The sequence below is a fragment of the Eptatretus burgeri genome, chromosome 12 (genome assembly GCF_056783735.1).
Source record: "Eptatretus burgeri isolate ZD-2024b chromosome 12, Ebu_testis_v1, whole genome shotgun sequence".
NCBI classification, from domain to species: Eukaryota; Metazoa; Chordata; class Myxini; order Myxiniformes; family Myxinidae; genus Eptatretus; species Eptatretus burgeri.
This window is the reverse complement of record NC_140972.1, coordinates 72,685,190-72,692,709: the sequence shown is the minus strand read 5'-3', so window position 1 is coordinate 72,692,709 and position 7,520 is coordinate 72,685,190. Positions and strand designations below refer to the sequence as shown.

General features: G+C 48.9%; 1 long non-coding RNA gene across 1 annotated transcript; it reads left to right on the top strand.

Annotated features, from left to right (window-relative positions):
* Nucleotides 1-4,388, top strand: LOC147015904 (uncharacterized). Its single transcript, XR_015049901.1, has 2 exons — nucleotides 1-994; nucleotides 1,931-4,388. It is a non-coding gene; the product is annotated as an uncharacterized LOC147015904 (long non-coding RNA).
* The last annotated feature ends 3,132 nt before the right edge of the window (nucleotides 4,389-7,520 follow it).

The following is a 7,520-nucleotide window of genomic DNA, read 5'->3' as shown; positions in this document are numbered from 1 at the left end:
TGTGTGCCTTTTCAAGGTTTGATATTAATCGGACAAGTGTTTCCCAAGTTATGGCCATTTATTTACCAACCAATGACATGACGCGTTGCTGCGCCATTTATTTACCAACCAATGACGACGCGTTGCTGCGCCATTTATTTACCAACCAATGACATGACTCATGGCTGCGTAGGCGTAGCTGCGTCGGCGTTGCTGCGTAGCTTCCTCTTGGGTACTGAAGCAGTGACCATGAGGGAGGGCTAGGATAAATTTATGGATTGAGAGTGACAATAGGGACTGTTTAGGTGGAGACAATGAACATGTAGTGGGGACGTAGAGAGGTATACAGGGTATAGTTAAATGGGAGCGTGCGTAGTACAAGGGAAGACAAGGGTGCACGAGTTTCTTCGGGAAAATTAGTTAGTTGATGCTGTGTAGGTGAAAGGAAATGTGTTTTTGTGTGGTTGATGAATTATGAGTGTGAGGGCAGGACAATGGCCGGTATAAGTATGAGTAACGGAGTGCATGGTGTGAAGGATTGAATGGGTAGAGTGGATCCCACCCAAGGAAACCCGGGGGATAGTTTAAAGTTAGATCGGGGGATGAGATAAATTTACACATTGATGTTGTTGGTTGGTGCTAATTATGGAAAAAAATTTTACAGCGCGGCGACATCGCGCTGTTATATAATTAGCTATTCTGTCCTGTGTCTTCTGTCACACTTATGGCCTCGTACGTCCCTTGATCTGAGGGCTATAAATATAAATTTGTCCAACATCACAACTCTTCCCATCATGCATGCTAATTCACCGTGTCTACGTTTAAATTTTAAAACTGCAAAATCGTGTCATCATTCTTAACCTCGACTTTTACTGCCCCCAGCAATGTGATAACGAAGTATTCGCTTCTTGTTTTGTGTGGGGTGCAGGAGATAATGGACCGGCTGGGGATGTGGCTTGTGAGCGTAGTGTTCTGATGAAACAGGCACCCCAGGCGCTGGGAACTCATCGGCCAGGTGAGGCCCTAGGCAGGTCCAGGGGGCCAATGTATATTAGTGGACGCAGGTACCCGAGGAGAGGGGCCTGGCATGCCAGTGTCGTGTTTAGTGCAGTGTTCAATGGGCCCAGGTGCCCAAGCAGCGGGACCCGGGGTGTCAAAATGCCATGTGGGCATCGAGTGGGGGGAGTGCCAGTGAGGGCATCCCCCATGTTAGGGTGAAGAACAGGCAAGCTCGGAGGCGGCTCCAGCATCCTACAGGTGCTAACGGTGAGTATGCAAGTGGGCAGACCTGCGAGTGGAGCCACACTACACAGCCACGAAATTGTGCGATGGCACAGAAAGAAAATTTGGTGGGCAAGGCCCAAAATTGTAAAAGCACCAACATGTAGGCGATGGGAATTTGGGTTTTTAGAACTCCATAGTTTGACAAAGGCCTCTTGGTCGGGTATAACCCTGGGGACAGTTTAAAAGTGGAACAATACTCGCGTAGTTAGGATTGATGAAGACCCCTTCGCACCATCCACTGTCGGGATAATCGCCGGCTGCTGGGCTTGCCCTCCTGAAGGACTTGAGAATAAGACTTGTCACGATGTAAATGTAGGATTGCATGTAGTTCTGCTCTTTTTTTCTTTCCATAGAACCTTGGGGGGGATTGGGTATGAATTTGGCAATGGGATAGTGGAATATAGGAGACAAGACGTAGCAACGAATTGTAAAAAGCGGGGGGGCTAATGTAATGTATATGAGGAAAAAGACGTTGGATGGGTGCGGACGAGTCAGGCCAACCTCGAGCTCTCTCCCGGCACCACCGCCACTGCCCCAGGTATGTGCACACCAGAGACCGGCTGACCATGTTGGTCGGACCTGGTGTTTGTTTGATGGCATTACCTGGTTTACCTTTTTTCTTTCATGCTGTTTGCCTTGTAATTTTGATTTGTCTCGCCAACCCCAGGACCAGCATTGCATTACTCAACTTGCTGGATCACTTGCTCTGCATCCATTGCCTTCACTCACCTCACTTCACCATTTGCTCTGTGGTCTGTGTTCCACCCCCACCTGTTCTGTGGACTGCCACTCACTGCAGCTTCATACCAGGTGACACCGTTCCAATTATGATGATGGTTTTGTTTTGTTTTGTTTGAACTGCATTTACTGCAGCCACATGCTACCGCACTTATGGACTGCCCCCTTGCTGCAGCCTCATACTAGCCTCAACAAGCCTCATACCAGCCTCGCACCAGTCTCATGCCACTCTGCTCCACTTCTTGTGCTACAAATTGCCCTCACCATGAACTGCAGAAACGTAGCTCGGTGGAGGAAGTGGGTCAGTTATTGTTGGTTCTTATTCTGATCATTTTTGTTTGGAAGGCCACAACGTTTATGGCCTGTGTGCTGGTCACTGGCCTGTTGGTTTGTTTTTGTTAGGTGTGCTGGTGAAGGGAACGAAGAGCATGAAGGTGGCAGGAAGTCAACAGGTGCCCTCCCCTCCAAAATTTTCCTTTTGAATTTCTGTAGGTCCTGTGTCAGAAATTGTATATCGTTGTATAGATTTGCATAGATTATTAAAACCCACCAGTTATGTGTTTTAGTTTCAAAAATTCCAGCAATTTTGATGTCGCATAAGGTTGTTTGTGTGAGTCTGATAGGTAGTTCCCAATGCATCAAGTGGGACATAACCCTTTAGTGTGTGCAACAATTTAAACTAGATGAGTTAAAATGTACCAGGTAAGGGGTAACTTCACCTGCATGTCACACGGTAATGCTAACTTCTAATGGCAATGATGTAACTTTTAACTGATGTCTCCAGCTGTTGGACGACTTGGGACGAGTCTGGGATAGGGGAAGGGGTAGTGTTATGGATTTCAGAATCGGATCTGACTCATGCACACAACATCCAGGTCCTCGGACAGTTATTTCCATAAATGCATGTTCAGAATAGACCCATCCCCTTGTCTGATGGGATTCTAAGTCTTTGATACATTGGAGAAGGGTAAAGAACAGATTCCCTTTCTTACGGGATAACCTTTTCCTCTTTACGACACATTCATACACGCAAGAGATAGCCGATAGCCCAATGGAGACTCATTCTACTCCCTTCCATCAGGATGCATTGGCTTGGAAATAGACGATTTATTTACGCTTTGGACTTACAGGACATTTGATTAAACACACCACAAGTTTTTTCTGGACAGTTTTATTCTGTTGGTCAGCGATGGCTGCCGTTGACGTTTTGTGAGCGCCCCCTGTTTTCACTCGGTAATTCTGGCAAATGGACGCCATCTGGCACCTGTCAAGTGCCCCAAACATGGCGTCATAAGCCAGGACTGTGTTAATTGGGAGTTGCATCTTGTTTGGAAGTGGGGAATGAATGATCACGGGGGTTGACGGTTGGAGGTCATGTGCAGCGATGCGCCAATAAGCAAGCTGGATTTGGCTGAAGTCTGTTTGAGGCTCTGCCCACACGGGTCGCCTATAAAAAGGATGGGAGGACCGTCTTCCTGATAGTTGCTGACAGCTCCTGATGGTTCCTTTCAGCTCCTGCCCATTGGTTACAGCTCCTGCTCACTCATTGGTTACAGCTCCTGATAGCTCCTGACGGTTGGACAGTTCCTGCCGGTTCTGCTCGGTACCTGGCTCTTGGTGTACCTGATTCCTGGGGGTGGCTATTTCCATGATTCTCAAAATTGATTCTCAAAACGTGGTATCTCAAAAAGTTGGGGATGGATCCGGATGAAATTTTGTGGACAGGTTTGGTCTGTGACAAGGAAGAAATGATTCAATTGTGATCAATGACATCCTACAATTCAACAACCCTGATTGGAAAAGACACAGATCTGTTGTATTGCTGGGGTATCATGCAACTACGAAGGACTGCAAGGACCTGTACTTTTGGTCAGACAAGGGGAAACCAAATGTTGATAACATCAAAGTTCTGAAACTGTTGATTGGTGACGATGAGTCTGCTCTGATCTATTGTTTGCCCATGCCTTCTCCGGATGTGACACGACTTCAAGAATTTTTGGGGTGGGGAAGAAATCTGTTTTCCAAAAAGTCATCAAGGGTGAATCTGTCTTGCATGCCTGTTTCCAGGTCTTTTGCACACCAATGGTAGATCAATTTTCTGTAAAAACCACTGGTTACAAGGCAATGGTGTCCTTGTTAAACAGGACCCAATCTGACTCTTTCGCATCATTACGCTCCAAGTTTCTTTGCAAGAAAGTGGCCACAGCAAAGGCCTTTGTGACACCTGAAAGACTGCCTCCAACAACCTCGGCCACAATCCTTCGCTCTTGGCAGACATCTATCTATAATTCCAGCAATCTCTGTGTGTGTGTGTGTGTGTGTGTGTGTGTGTGTGTGTGTGTGTGTGTGTGTGTGTGTGTGTGTGTGTGTGTGTGTGTGTGTGTGTGTGTGTTTGTGTTTGTGTTTGTGTTTGTGTTTGTGTTTGTGTTTGTGTTTGTGTTTGTGTTTGTGTTTGTGTTTGTGTTTGTGTTTGTGTGTGTGTGTGTGTGTGTGTGTGTGTGTGTGTGTGTGTGTGTGTGTGTGTGTGTGTGTGTGTGTGTGTGTGTGTGTGTGACCGCTGTTTCTCGACAACCGCTGGTCCGATCTAATTGAAACTTGCCAGATATATTGCTGGGGACCTGAGGATGTGCCTTTTCAAGGTTTGATATTAATTGGACAAGTGCTTCCCAAGTTATGGCCATTATTTACCAACCAATGACAGGAACCGTTGATGCGGCCATTTTTTATCAACCAATGACAGGAAGCGTTGCTGCATAGCTGTGGTCGATGGTGAAGAGAAACTCAGCCGCGTTCGCCATTACGGGTTTTTCCTCTCCTTTCCTCTCCTTTCCTCTCCTTTCCTCTCCTCTCCTCTCCTCTCCTCTGCTCTCCTCTTCGTGTTTTTCCTTGCGAAAAGGCAAAATACGTTGGCGCTAATTGAATAATTTGCCATTAAAAGCCTCCGTATTCTTGCCCTGGACGAGGAAACAAAGAAGAAGCGCCGTTTCCTCAGCGATGTTGCTTATGAAGAGGTGCTAACGAGATAAAGGTGTGTACAATGTACATGGAGAGGATTTTTATTATTATTTATTTACTGACGAAAAATTGTTCCAAAAATAATTTATCAAAAAAAGTGCACAACTTTTTTTTGTTTCCAATTGTCAAAACGGTGTGACCTTTGGAAGTGTTAAGGAATTCAGCTCCACTCAGCATGCTTACCAACGAAATACATCTCAATTTGGTGGTAAAAACGATTCACAACGACAGGTTTCCTTACTCATTGCTCGGCAGTCTGCATTCAACCCCTTCATTTGTCATCTCATTGACCTCATTTCATCTATCTATAATTCCAGCTGTGTGTGTGTGTGTGTGTGTGTGTGTGTGTGTGTGTGTGTGTGTGTGTGTGTGTGTGTCCGCTGTTTCCCGACAACCACTGGTCCGATCTAATTGAAACTTGCCAGCTATATTGCTGGGGACCTGAGGATGTGCATTTTCAAGATTTGATATTGTTGTGGTTACCAAATTCGCAAACCACCATTCAGGTCCCTTAGGTGAGATATCTCGGTAAGTATATGTGTAGTTAGGCCCAAACCCGTTGTCTGGAGGGAATAAATGTTATTCATGCGTGCTGCGACTCTTCAGGATAGCCGTTTTTCTTTTACTATCTTTATTTTGGACCAACCACCATTGTCACCACCACCAACCACAACATCAACCACCCACCGCGGCGCCGCTTCACGTCACACCTCGCAACCGTCGCATCGCCACCGTTCTTGCGCCGCTTGTGGGTACCGGTGTTGGACTCGTGCAGGGCGCGCGCCGAACAGCGTGTACAAAACCACGGATTTTCCGCTTCAAAAACGGATCAAAAACGACACACGCCCACTTTTGTGCTGTCCAATCGGTGAGCGAGGGGCGATTTGGCCCCGCCTCCAGGGCGTTGGAGGGCGATCGCTATATGCAAATTTATGGATCAAAAAGCATTCACGCCCACTTTTTCTCGGGCCAATGGGGAGCGAGGTGAAAGGTCGAAGGGAGGGGGTCAAAGATGAGAGAGCGAAGCCACGGGGCTTATATAAGCGACCGCGTTCGTCAAGAGAGAAGATAGAGAGTTAAGACTTCGCGGGCGGTGGAGTTGGGAAGAAGAAGCAAGAAGGAGTTGGTCGTCGTCGTGTGCGTTGGAGTCGGAGCAAAGGGGACGGAGCTGTGGAGAGGCGGCAAGGGCAGACGAGGGGGTGCTCGCGTCGTGCAGGGAGCTGCACACCAGGGAGGCCGACGGCGCGACCTGGCCGAGGTGGAGACGCTCGTCGCGGGACTCGAGGCAGAGTAGAAATCCTCTATACCCCGAGCATCAGCAACCCCCTCCTGTTTCCCCCCGCGCTGAGATAGTGCGACCAAGGGGGCCCCTTTTCCCACCCCCTACCAGACACTGTCCGCGAGGCCCGCGGAGTTGAGGCACCATCGCCGCTCCGCGTCTCATCACCAGACGGGTAGGCCCGACCCGGTCTCGGCCTCAGGCCCGCCTCATCTTTGAGGGTTCTCTTTTCTTTTGTTTTTGGGAATGTGTGTTGTCGGCGCCGTCTGTGAAGTAGAATTGTATAAGTGTTGCCGTGTGCTCGCGTAATCGGTATTAGATCTGCATTGTCGCATTTGCTTTTTGTGTAAAATTGCATTGTGTTTCTTTTCCTTTTCTATGTGCTTTTGGTGGAATTGAATATGTGTGCTTTTCGTTCATCGCGAATAAATGTGCTTTGTGTTGAACTGTTTCCCGCTTCGCTTCGTCATTTCTTTCATTGAATCCTCATCTTGCTTCACGTAAAGGGTTGGTAGTGGGCTGAATACGCCCGATAATTAATCGAACCGCCGAGGCCGACGATAACACCGCTCGGTTATCCCGATAGTACGGAACGGGTCGCTTAAGTGGCCCGTGTCCGAAGTCGACCTGCGGCGAGGTGCGATCGCCCGGTCTACCCTCCCTGCGTGGGTACTTAGGTAGGTCGAATTTGGCGAGCAACCCTATCCCACGCGGGGGCTGATTGGCTCGATCGCGGTGAGACCGAAAGGTCCACCCGTGACTGGTTCCCGGCGTTAGTCCGAGAGGGTCACGACTGGATTGTCCGTCCGGTGGGCGACGTGCCGCGATTCGAGTTACGTGGCCGTCAGCACGCCGGCGGGCGCGAATCCGCAACACTGGTGTCAGGTCGTGCGATACAAATTCATCGCCCTCCTCGCGGCACTGGTATCGGAGAACAGGAAAACGGGCTCTCCTGTCTCCGGCTAAATTCACGGGAATCGGTCCAGGGGTGAGAGAGGCGACCCCCGATTCCCTCCAAATTACGAGCGAGCGAAATTAACCCTTCACGAGAAGCAAGATGGCGTCTCAAGGCGAGCGGGAGCCGGGGGTATTAGAAATGGATGTAGAATGTGTAGGATCCATGGCCCAGGATGGAATGCCCGTGCAGGAACATGAACTCGCCCAACTGAACCCAGAGCCCGAAATGGGTGCGGCAGCGGCCGCGGTGTATGACACCTCCCCCCCC